The sequence below is a fragment of the Pleurodeles waltl genome, chromosome 2_2, assembly GCF_031143425.1.
Source record: "Pleurodeles waltl isolate 20211129_DDA chromosome 2_2, aPleWal1.hap1.20221129, whole genome shotgun sequence".
In the NCBI taxonomy this organism is placed as follows: Eukaryota; Metazoa; Chordata; class Amphibia; order Caudata; family Salamandridae; genus Pleurodeles; species Pleurodeles waltl.
This window is the reverse complement of record NC_090439.1, coordinates 949805682-949814215: the sequence shown is the minus strand read 5'-3', so window position 1 is coordinate 949814215 and position 8534 is coordinate 949805682.

Below are 8534 nucleotides of genomic sequence, written 5' to 3'. Positions count from 1 at the left end.
TATTGGGGTTCCAGGAGATCCCTATGGGCTGCAGCATTTGTTTTGCCACCCATAGGGAGCACAGACAATTCTTACACAGGACTGCCACTGCAGCCTGAGTGAAATAACGTCCACGTTATTTCACAGCCATTTTACACTGCACATAAGTAACTTATATGTCACCTATAGACCCCAGACTTTGTGAGTGCGGGGACACCATTACATGCGTGCACTACTTATAGGTCAATACCTATATGTAGCGTCACAATGGTAACTCCGAACATGGCCATGTAACATGTCTAGGATCATGGAATTGTCAATTCCATGCATCCCCGGGTCTCCAGCACTGAGCCCGGGTACTGCCAAACAAACTTTCTGGGGTCTCCACTGCAGCTACTGTTGCTGCCAACCCCTCAGACAGGTTTTCTGCCCCACTGGGGCCTGGGCAGCCTGGTCCCAGGAAGGCAGAACAAAGGATTTCCTTTGAGAGAGGGTGTTACACCCTCTCCCTTTGGAAATAGGTGTGAAGGGCCTGGGAGGAGTAGCCTCTCCTGGCCTCTGGAAATGCTTTGAAGGGCACAGATGGTGTCCTCTCTGAATAAGCCAGTCTACACCGGTTCAGGGATCCCCCCAGCCCTGCTCTGGCACAAAACTGGACAAAGGAAAGGGGAGTGTCCACTCCCCTGACCAGCACCTCCCAGGGGAGGTGTCCAGAGCTCCACCAGTGTGTCCCAGACCTCTGCCATCTTGGATGCAGAGGTGTGAAGGCACAATGGACAGCTCTGAGTGGCCAGTACCAGCAAGTGACGTCGGAGACCCCTCCTGATAGGTTCTTACCTTTCTCAGAAGCCAATCCTCCTCTGTGGGCTATTTAAGGTCTCTCCTGTGGGCATCTCACCAGATAACAAATGCAAGAGCTCACCAGAGTTCCTCTGCACTTCCCTCTTCGACTTCTGCCAAGGATCGACCGCTGGCTGCTCCAGGACGCCTGCATAACAGCAACAAAGTAGCAAGAAGACTACGAGCAACATTGTAGTGCCTCATCCTGCCAGCTTTCTCGACTGTTTCCTGGTGGTGCATGCTCTAAGGGCTGTCTGCCTTCCCCCTGCACTGGAAGCCAAGAAGAAATCGCCCGTGGGTCAACGGAATCTTCCCCCTGCCAACGCAGGCATCAAACTTCTGCATCAACAGTCCTCTGGGTCCCCTCTTATCCTGACGAGTGTGGTCCCTGGAACACAGGAGCTGGGTCCAAGTGTCTTCCACAGTCCAGTGGCCCTTCTGTCCAAATTTGGTGGCGGTAAGTCCATGCCTCCCACGCCAGACAGTAATCCTGTGTACTGCGTGAACTGCAGCTGCTCGGGCTTCTGTGCACTTTTGCAAGACTTCCTTCATGCACAGCCTAGCCCAGATCTCCAGCACTCCGTCCTGCATTGTCCAACTCGCTGAGTTGGACTCTGACATCGTGGGACCCTCCTTTGTGACTCTGAGTTGACATCCTCAGATCTTCTAAGTGCCTGTTCAGGTTCTTCTGCGGGTGCTACATGCTTCTGCGTGGGCTCTCTGAGTTGCTGAGCACCCCCTCTGTCTCCTCCTCCAAGGGGCGACCTCCTGGCCCGTCCTGGGCCCTAGCAGCACCCAAAATCCTCAACCACAACTCTTGAAGCTAGCAAGGCTTGTTTGCGGTCTTTCTGCATGGAAACAACTCTGCATCCTCCTGCACGCCGTGGGACATCTTCTGACCAAAGGAGAAGTTTCTGGCGCCTTCAGTTGTTGCAGAATCTTCGGCTTCTTCCACCCAGAGGCAGCCCGTTTGCACCTTCATCCGGGGTTTAGTGGGCTCCTGCCCCACTGGACACTTGTGTGACTCTTGGACTTGGTCCCCTTCCTTTACAGGTCCTCAGGTCCAGGAATCTGTCTTCAGTGTTTTGCAGTGAGTTGTTGTCCTTCAAGAATCCCCTATCTCGACTTTACTGTCTTTCTGGGGTAGTAGGGTAACTTTACTCCTACTTTTCTGAGTCTTTGGGTGGGGTATCTTGGACACCCTTAGGCCCATATTTATACTTTGGTAGCGCAGCATTTGCATCATTTTTTGACGCAACAGCGGCACAAACTTGCAAAATACAATTGTATTTTGTAAGTTTGCGCCGTTTTTGCATCAAAAAGTGGCGCAAATGTGGCGCTAACAAAGTATAAATATGGGCCTTAGTGTTTTCTTACACTCCCAGTGACCCTATACACACTACACTAGGCCTGGGGTCCATTTGTGGTTCGCATTCTACTTTTGGAGTGTACCATCTTGCCTGACATGTTACCCCCATATTTCCAGGCAGGGCCCTAGTGCTCATAAGTATGTGCCCTGTATGTGTTCCCTGTGTGATGCCTAACTGTCTCACTGAGGCTCTGCTAACCAGAACCTCAGTGGTTATGCTCTCTCTGCTTTCCAAATTTGTCACTAACAGGCTAGTGTCCAATTTCACCAATTCACATTGGCATACTGGTACACCCATATAATTCCCTAGTATATGGTACCCAGTATTGGGGTTCCAGGAGATCCATATGGGCTGCAGCATTTCTTTTGCCACCCATAGGGAGCTCTGACAATTCTTACACAGGCCTGCCAGTGCAGCCTGAGTGAAATAACGTCCATGTTATTTCACAGCCATTTACCACTGCACTTAAGTAACTTTTAAGTCACCTATATGTCTAAACCTTCACCTGGTGAAGGTTGGGTGCAAAGTTACTTAGTGTGAGGGCACCCTGGCACTAGGCAAGGTGCCCCCACATCGTTCAGGGCAAATTCCCCGGACTTTGTGAGTGCAGGGACACCATTACACGCGTGCACTGTACATAGGTCACTACCTATGTACAGCATCACAATGGTAACTCCGAACATGGCCATGTAACATGTCTAAGATCATGGAATTGTCACCCCAATGATATTCTGGCATTGGAGGGACAATTCCATGATCCCCCGGGTCTCTAGCACAGAACCCGGGTACTGCCAAATTGCCTTTCCGGGGTCTCCACTGCAGCTGCTGCTGCTGCCAACCCCTCAGATAGGTTTCTGCCCTCCTGGGGTCCAGGCAGCCCTGGCCCAGGAAGGCAGAACAAAGGACTTCCTCTGAGAGAGGGTGTAACACCCTCTCCCTTTGGAAATAGGTGTCAGGGCTGGGGAGGAGTATCCTCCCCCAGCCTCTGGAAATGCTTTGATGGGCACAGATGATGCCCATCTCTGCATAAGCCAGTCTACACCGGTTCAGGGATCCCCCAGCCCTGCTCTGGCGTGAAACTGGACAAAGGAAAGGGGAGTGACCACTCCCCTGACCTGCACCTCCCAGGGGAGGTGCCCAGAGCTCCTCCAGTGTGTCCCAGACCTCTGCCATCATGGAAACAGAGGTGTTTGTGGCACACTGGACTGCTCTGAGTGGCCAGTGCCAGCAGGTGACGTCAGAGGCTCCTTCTGTTAGGCTCTTACCTCTCTTGGTAGCCAATCCTCCTTCCTAGGGAGCCAACCCTCCTTTTCTGGCTATTTAGGGTCTCTGCTTTGGGGATCTCACCAGATAACGAATGCAAGAGCTCACCAGAGTTCCTCTGCATCTCCCTCTTCACCTTCTGCCAAAGGATCGACCGCTGACTGCTCGGGACGCCTGCAAAACCGCAACATAGTAGCAAGACGACTACTAGCAACCTTGTATCTCTTCATCGTACTGTTTCCAGGTGGTGCATGCTCTGGGGGTAGCCTGCCTCCTCTCTGCATCAGGAGCTCTGAAGAAATCTCCCGTGGGTTGACGGAATCTTCCCCCTGCAACCGCAGGCAACAAAAGACTGCATCACTGGTCCTCTGGGTCCCCGCTAAGCACAACGAGCGTGGTCTCTGGAACTCAGCAACTCTGTCCAAGTGACTCCCACAGTCCAGTGACTCTTCAGTCCAAGTTTGGTGGAGGTAAGTCCTTGCCTCCCCACGCTAGACTGCATTGCTGGGTACCGCGTGATTTGCAGCTGCTCCGGCTCCTGTGCACTCTTCCAGGATTTCCTTTGTGCACAGCCAAGCCTGGTTCCGCGACACTCTAACCTGCAGTGCACAATCTTCTGAGTTGTCCTCTGGCATCGTGGAACTTCCTTTTATGACTTTGGGTGGACTCCGGTTCACTTTTGTTCTAAGTGCCTGTTCAGGTACTTCTGCGGGTGCTGCCTGCTTCTGTGAGGGTTCCCTGACTTGCTGGGTGCCCCCTCTGTCCCCTCATCCAAGTGGCAACATCCTGGTCCCTCCTGGGCCACAGCAGCATCAAAAAACCCTAACCATGACCCTTGCAGCTAGCAAGGCTTGTTTGCAGTCTTTCTGCATGGGAACACCTCTGCAAGCTTCTTCACGACGTGGGACATCCATCCTCCAAAGGGGAAGTTCCTAGTCCTCTTTGTTCTTGCAGAACACCAAGCTTCTTCCAACTGGTGGCAGCTTCCTTGCACCCTAGCTGGCATTTCCTGGGCTCCTGCCCACTCTCGACACTGTCGCGACTCTTGAACTTGGTCCCCTTGTCTTACAGGTACTCAGGTCTGGAAATCCACTGTTGTTGCATTGCTGGTGTTTGTTCTTCCTGCAGAATCCCCCTATCACGACTTCTGTGCTCTCTGGGGGTAGTAGGTGCACTTTACACCTACCTTTCAGGGTCTTGGGGTGGGCTATTTTTCTAACCCTCACTGTTTTCTTACAGTCCTAGTGACCCTCTACAAGCTCACATAGGTTTGGGGTCCATTCGTGGTTCGCATTCCACTTTTGTAGTATATGGTTTGTGTTGCCCCTATACCTATGTTCTCCTATTGCAATCTACTGTAACTTTACATTGCTTGCATTACTTCCTTTTGCTATTACCTGCATAATTTTAGTTTGTGTACATATATCTTGTGTATATTTCTCATCCTCATACTGAGGGTACTCACTGAGATACTTTTGGCATATTGTCATAAAAATAAAGTACCTTTATTTTTAGTATATCTGTGTATTGTGTTTTCTTATGATATTGTGCATATGACACCAGTGGTATAGTAGGAGCTTTACATGTCTCCTAGTTCAGCCTAAGCTGCTTTGCCATAGCTACCTTCTATCAGCCTAAGCTGCTAGAAACACCTCTTCTACACTAATAAGGGATAACTGGACCTGGCACAAGGTGTAAGTACCTCTGGTACACACTGCAAGCCAGGCCAGCCTCCTACATGCCCCTAGGCCTATTTCTTCCTATTCCATTCCATTGTGATTCTACACTGTTTGCACTACTTTTCTAACTGTTACTTACCTGATTTTGGTTTGTGTGCATATAATTTGTATATATTTCTTACCTCCTAAGGGAGTATATCCTCTGAGATACGTTTGGCATATTGTCACTAAAATAAAGTACCTTTATTTTTAGTAACTCTGAGTATTGTGTTTTCTTATGATATAGGGCCGGATTACAACTTTGGCGGAGAGGGGTAATATGTCCCAAATGTGACGGATATCCCACCCACCGTATTACGAATTCCATAGGATATAATGGACTCGTAATACGGCGGGTGGGATATCCGTCACATTTGGGACGGATTAACCCCCTCCGCCAAAATTGTAATCAGGCCCATAGTGCTATATGATATAAGTGGTATAGGAGAAGCTTTGCATGTCTCCTAGTTCAGCCTAAGCTGCTCTGCTATAGCTACATCTATCAGCCTAGGCTGCTAGAACACCTCTATTCTACTAATAAGAGATAACTGGACCTGGCACAAGGTGTCAGTACCACAAGGTACACACTATAAGCCAGGCCAGCCTCCTACAGTATCTGTGTCAGAACTGTCCCCTCCAGTCTCAGCCGTAGTGCTCCCCTCGCCCTCCGTCCCACTGGTGCCCTCACCATAGGTGGACTCTGCCTCCTGGGTCCTGTGGGTTCAGCTCCCTCCGTCACCGGTGCCTCTGCTCCTCCGCCAGATGATGCTAATGCACATAAGGACAGGATGACAAAACAAAAAGGGGGAGAGAGACAAAGGATACACTGGGTCAATGGCTGTATCAACACCACCGTTGGAGTACACACCCTCACACACAGGGAACAGCCCTATGCACTATGCAATGCACTAGTAATAATGCTAGCCACCAGGGCATGGGGACGGGCACATACTGCCAACTGCAGCACACCTAGGACCCACACAGCCCTGACCAGTAGTGGATGTCTACAAGCTAGGTAGCAAGAATATCACTTCAGAACCCTGCACAACATGGGACCTATTCTGCAATGTCAGGCCTGGGGCACCCACCGACACACATCTCCAACCTGGGTACCCCCCTACCATGCATAAGTTGTAATGATGGGAACTGTACTCTCCCCCTTATGGCTGCTGTGATGTCCTCCGGTGTCCATCCAGCTCTGGATAGTCCACCATCAGTATGCGGGCCATCAGGGGGTTAGGGTTCAATGGGCACCCCTTACTCTTTCAGAGGCCATCCCCAGCTGGGCCTCTGCCGTCTTCCATGCCCAGCGTCTCAGGTCCTCCCACCGTTTCTGACAGTGGGTGCTCTGTCTGCCGTAGACCCCCAGGGTCTGCACGTCATTGGCGATGGCATGGCATATACCCTTCTTTTGATGCGCGCTGACCGGCAGAGAAATACACACAGGAAAAGGTATCAGTCAGACCATCCTGCCTGTTACAGTTATGGCCCACCATACCTCTTCACATCGCCATTTTCACACACAGAGCCCAGCACACAAGCTGCATGCTGCCCAGGGGCCATCCACCAACCCCCCTACACGAGGCCTTCACACACACCACTCCATGCATTCATGCCCCATGCATCGTGCTCACAGTGTACTCACCTGTTGATCTGGAGGCCCATACAGCAGTCCGTACTGGGGTAAGACCCCATCCACCAGTCGCCCCTACTCCACCAAGGTGAAAGCAGGGGGCCTTTCCCCAGTCACGTGAGCCATTGTAGGTTCCAAACACAGGTCACAGCAGCACATGCAGTGTAGGGCCTCTCCTGTTGAAGGTAAGGTAGCAAGTGAGTGATCAGATAGAAATTGGCGGTCACGTCCACAGTGGTGCATACCGTCACCGCCGGCTATATCACCATTAGCCACTGTACCCCATAGGGGCCAATATTAACCACTGAGGAGTTGCACGGCAGTTCCCAACCGCCTCCTGCAACGGCACACAACATCAGCGGAATTACATCACTTCCACCTGCCCCTCCACGCAGGACAGGCAGACGTCATTTCGGGCAGGGGGGGGAGGCCCTGGATTATAACGGCGTCAAAGTTCAAAATTGGACATACAGTACAAATTCCACTTATACATTACAAATTAACATCATGCATTATACTGTTGTGGCTACGATGTACAGTTTGTGGCCGCCTCCTCACTCTTTTTCCTCATAGATTGCTACCGCTGAGGATGAATAGGAGATGGAGACGTACTCCCTTGTACAGAGCACTAATGGCCTTGGGAACAATGGAGGACAGGCACATTATCCTCACCTACAGACTTGACAGGGCCACAATCACAGAGCTGTGTGCCCAATTGGAGCCTGACCGTATATCTACTATCCATCACCACACTGGGATCCCCCCTCTTGTGCAAGTCCTATCTGTGCTGCATTTCTTGGCAACCCTGTTCTTTCCAAGTGACAGTGGTCGTGGCAGCAGGAATGTCACAGCCAATGTTCTCAATAGTGCTGACCAGAGTGTTGTTTGCCCTGATTAAACATATGTGCAGCTACATTGTTTTTCCCCAGGTGGAGAATTTGGCCACAGTTAAAGCTGACTTCTATGCAATGGGACATATCCCCAGTGGACGTTGGTATATGGGTATGGTGTGGGCCATATGGTATAGTGTGTGGCTAAATGTTGTCCATCGATATTTGCAGGTGACCCAAACCTATCATGGCTGCTGACCCTGTCAGGAATCCCAGGACAAGGGCAGAAAATTACAATAAGGCACATGGGGGAACAAAAAGGATTATTGAACATACCTTTGGCCTCCTGAAGGCCAGGTTTTGGTGCCTCCATCTAACAGGTGGACCCCTGTGCTACTCACCCAAGAAGGTCTGCCAGATAATCGTGGCATGCTGTATTTTGCACAACCTTGCCTTGAGACACCATGGGCCATATTTATGCTAACGCAGTTTTGCGCCAAAAAAATTAGCGCCGGCTAACGCCATTCTGAAGCGCCATGCGGGCGCCGTATTTATTGAATGGCATTAGCCGGCGTTAGTCGACCGGCGCTGTCTGGTGTGCGTGAAAAAAAAACACGTACACCAGGCAGCGCCGGCGTAGGGAAAAATGGCGTTTGGGCGTCCAAAAATGGGGCAAGTCAGGCTGAGGCAAAAATATCATCTTAACCCGATTTGCGCCATTTTTTTTTGGCGCCCAGACGCCATTAACATGACTCCTGTCTTAGCAAAGACAGGAGTCATGCCCCCTTGCCCAATGGCCATGCCCAGGGGACTTCTGTCCCCTGGGCATGGTCATTGGGTATAGTGGCATGTACTGGGGCACAAATCAGGCCCCCCTATGCCACAATTTTTTTTTTTTTTT